The sequence below is a fragment of the Zea mays genome, chromosome 1 (assembly GCF_902167145.1).
Source record: "Zea mays cultivar B73 chromosome 1, Zm-B73-REFERENCE-NAM-5.0, whole genome shotgun sequence".
Classification (NCBI taxonomy): Eukaryota; Viridiplantae; Streptophyta; class Magnoliopsida; order Poales; family Poaceae; genus Zea; species Zea mays.
Window position 1 is genome coordinate 244,675,655 of NC_050096.1, and position 4,590 is coordinate 244,680,244.

The following is a 4,590-nucleotide window of genomic DNA, read 5'->3' on the forward strand; positions in this document are numbered from 1 at the left end:
CTGCAGCTCCTCCTGCACCCATTGCAGACAACGAAGCCCGGGCTCTCGGTCCGGCACCTCGAAGTCGCCGGTCCGCGCGCCCAGCTCGCGATATGTATCCATAAGCTGAGCGCGCGTCCGTTCAGCCTCCGCACGCATCGCGGCCTCGGCCCACTTCGCGTGGCTCTCCAGGGCGGTAATCCGCTCTTGCAGATGTTCGGCGAGCTCCTTGGCAAGGTTGCCCTCCGCCCGCGCCAGTTTGGCCTCCGCCTGCGCAGCCTGCTCTTTAGCGATGGCCTCGTTTGCCTCCCTCCTCTCCGCCGCCAGTTGGCGCCGGAGGTCGGCCTTCTCCCTCTCCAGGGCGGCCACCCTGTCCATCAGCTTACGGCACTTGCTGTCGGAGGCCGATTTCTCACGGACAGCGTCAGCATGTTGTGTCCGAAGTCTCTCGACTTCGGCGGACACGGCTGCCGTGAGGGCCCCCGATGCAGTACGGCTGGCGAAGTCAGCCACCTGCAGAGCACACGTAAGGCCATTGACGTAAAAAAAAGGCAGGGAGAGAGTATAGCTCAGCGGACCTGACTCAGCGCCTCCGTCGCCTGACTCAACGCCTCCGTCACTCCCTTCAGCTGGCGGGTCGCGACGCCCGCCTCGTCCCTGACCAACGCGAGGGCCGACACCTCGCCTTCTGCGCCAAGCGCCTCGCCCCTCGCCTTCGACACTATGACGGCCGTCGCGATCGCCGCGCCAGGCGCAGCTATAGCAAGCTGGCCCTCGTCCAGTCCTGCAACGCGTCAACAAATTTAAAAAAATAATAATAATAATAATAATAACAACAATAATAGGCCAGCGACTTACCACCAAGATAGTCGTCCACAGTAATATCGGTGCCGAAGTCGGCAACACGTTTGCCCGACAACGGCAACGCTTGGGCCGCCTTCGAAGCCTCCGCCACTCCGCTGGCCGGCGGCACCACCCTCGTTGACTTGGAGCCTCCGGCGCCCGCCGTCGCCTCCGGCGCCTTGCTAGGTGCAGCGGCGCCCGCCTTCGCCGCCAGCGGCGGCTTGCCTCCGCCGGGGCCGCAGCCTTCGCAGCCCCCCGCTGCCGCTTCGGCCTAGCTTCATGCAGCCTGACCGCCGCCTGGCGTTTTTGCGCCGCCCCTTGGCGATCCTTGTCCATCACTGCCCACACAACAGCACCGATATTTCGCTCGTAAGGAAAAACTCTCCACCGATGAACCATACGAGATGTAAAACAGTCCTCCTCAGCCGCGCAGGGGATAGGAACATTTCTAGGCCAGCAGCCCCCGGTAACCCTCAGCATCCGAGCCGAAGACTCCCGGAGCTCGGGCGAAGACATCCTTTCCCCCGGGGCCGCACACGTCCTCATCAACTCTCTAGCAAAACTGTCAGACACCCCAAGTCCTCCCATCGCAGTACCTAATTTTCTCTTTTTCGAGGAAGGGGCGGCCGCCGGCGCAGGGTCGTCTCTAGCCTCCACCGCCGGTTTCTTCCCACGGCGGTCCGCTTCGTCTTGACCGGGATAGCCATCGTACGGCAATTGATTTAATTCGAAGACCCTGTTCAAACGGTCATTTGACCCGCGGATATCAAAGCTGCGCTGGCCTTCCGTCCTCGGCACGTAACGTCCCACGAGCCGCACCGCCAAGTCCTTCGCATCACGCACAAAGGCGGCCGGGTCGCGGTTTCGCAAATTCAGTGCGAAGGCAGGACTTCGCACCACCCTTCCTCCGTGTAAAGGCATCTGGCGAGGGCACACTTCGCCCAACGCCCAGTCGTGCGCCAAGGGCCAGACCCCGTACGCCACGAACTCTTCAACTAAATCACGCCCACTGCTCTGACCGGCGGCGCACCGAAGGGCCCCTTCGTCTGCATCCTCTTCTGCCACTTCAAAGGGCGGATACGCAGAGTAATAATGAGAGCACATCTCAGACACGGGGAGTCCCTCATGGTCTTCGACAGCACCCTCAGCAACGTAAAACCAAAATTCATTCCAATTGCCCCACTTGTTGCGGGCGCACGGAACCAACTCCACTACTGGCATTGTGGTCTTGCCGGTCTTCGGCGTGAATGTGCATGACCCGAACTGGGCAACTCCGTCCCCAACCATCCTCTTCTGCCAATGCAAACAATAATTCTTCGCAAAAACTTCAACCGACGGCTGTCCGCCGTACGAAGTCGTCGCCCAGACATACTTCGCCAGCGCCACCATGGCATTCGGTGTCAGCTGATGTATTTGAACGTTGAATCTACGCAGGACTTCGCCAACAAACCGGTGCGCAGGCAAGCAGAGACCGGCGGCGAAGAACGCCTCGAAAACGACCAACTCACCCTCCGGCTCGGGGACTTCCTCCGTCCCCGGAGCACGAGCAACTCCGCCGCCAAAGTAGCCCAACCGCTGCATATCTTCGACGCGGGCTGACGTCATCCGTGACACACCAAAATCAACAGAGTCGCCGGCGCGCAACTCCTCCACCATCAAGCTACTCAACGTCTCCTCAGACGAGGCGGCCGCCGGCGGCGTGGTGTCGGCGGAAGAAGAAGAGGACGGCATTGCTACGTACCGTCGGCGGCGGCGGGCGGTCTACTTCACTCGAGCCAGATCTCCGGCGATCAAGAGCACGGCGGGCAGACGAGCAGCAAGACGGCGGGCGGCTAGGGTTTTCGCGGAGCGCGGAAGGCAAAGTTCAAAAAGCACCGGGCCCCGCCCCCTTTTATAGGCAGGGCGCGGCTCTTCGGGAAACCCGCAATCCGACAGGGCGCGGCGCTTCGGGAAACCCGCAATCCAACAGTACGCCGTCCATCAACGATCACATCGAAAACCCCCGCGGAACCACTTCGAGCGAGGGCAGCGTCTCCGCCATCTAGCGACGTCTTCGGCACCAGGTGACTTTGTCGAACTGGTCCCTCGGAGGGCAAATGTTGGGGCGAAGGCAAAGACGCCACCCTTCGCTCGTCGCCTTTCGCCGCAGTCGCTGGTCTGACAAAGACAAAACGGGCAGGGACACCCTTCGCTTCATTCAGCACCAGACGAAGGCCTGCGGTGACGTCTCCCCGCAGCACGGCCTCGTCCTGCTCTGAGGCCCACGTGTGATCTGGCCCATTGTAACGGGCCCCGCGTGGCCGCCTTTGTGTAACGGGCCTAGTTTGTAAAGGCATTCTTGTAATTACAGCTTGTAACCCTGCTTTATGGGAATATTCTGGGGACAAACTAGGTGTCTGAGGGCACATGCGTCCTTAGCACAAGGCGCTGGGCACTCAGATACCTATAAATACCCCCGCACAGTGCCCGTGAGTGGCTAGATTAACAGAGCTATTGCCCCCGAGCACGTAACCCTGTTGTCACCACTGTTCACCCTTGTTGGCCTCCTTGCTGCTGAGAGCAAGTTCCAACACATCCGCAGTCTCGTTGTACCGTCGAGCGATATGGTTGAGTTCCAGCCCGTAGAACTTGTCTTCTAGGCGCCGAACTTCGTCGCCGTAGGCCTCCATCTTCCGGTCGCGGCAGTGGGAGTCCTTCATGACTTGGTCAATGACAAGCTGTGAGTTGCCACGAGCGTCGAGGCACCGAACCCCTAGCTCGATGGCGATGCAAAACCCATTAACCAGAGCCTCGTACTCTGCCACATTATTTGACGCCAGAAAATGGAGGCGCAGCACGTAGAGCACATGTTTCCCAAGGGGTAAGATGACGAGCAGTCCAACACCTACTCCTGTTTTTATCAGCGACCCATCGAAGTACATGGTCCAAAGTTCGGGCTGGATTGGAGCTGTCGGCAATTGGGTGTCGACCCATTCCGCCAGGAAATCCGCCAAGACTTGGGATTTTATGGCCTTCCGAGGGATGAATGAGAGTGTTTCGCCCATGAGCTCCACTGCCCACTTTGCTATCCTACCCGAGGCCTCTCGGCACTGGATGACCTCCCCCAGGGGGAAGGATGACACCACAGTCACCGGATGAGACTCGAAGTAGTGTCGCAGCTTTCGCCGCGTCAGAATTACTGCGTACAGTAGCTTCTGGATTTGCGGGTAGCGGATCTTGGTCTTGGATAGTACCTCACTGATGAAGTAAACCGGCCTCTAGATGAGCAGTGCATGCCCTTCTTCTCGTCTCTCGACTACGATCGCGGCGCTGACCACCTGAGTGGTTGCGGCTACGTAGATCAAGAGGGCTTCTCCCGCAGTGGGGGGCACCAAGATGGGCGCATTGGTAAGGAGTGCCTTAAGGTTTCCGAGGGCTTCTTCAGCCTCGGGGGTCCAAGTGAAGCGCTCGGCCTTCCTTAAGAGGTAGTACAAGGGTAGCCCTCTCTCGCCAAGGCGCGAGATGAAGCGGCTCAGAGCCGCAAGGCATCCCATGACCCTCTGTACTCCTTTCAAATCTTTGATCGGTCCCATGTTGGTGATGGCCACGATTTTCTCCAGGTTGGCCTCGATGACCCGCTCGGAGACGATGAACCCCAAGAGCATGCCTCGGGGTACTCCGAAGACACACTTCTCGGGATTGAGTTTCACGTCTTTCGCTCTCAGACACTTGAATGTCGTTTCAAGGTCAGAGAGGAGGTCAGAGGCTTTCCTTGTCTTAACAACGATG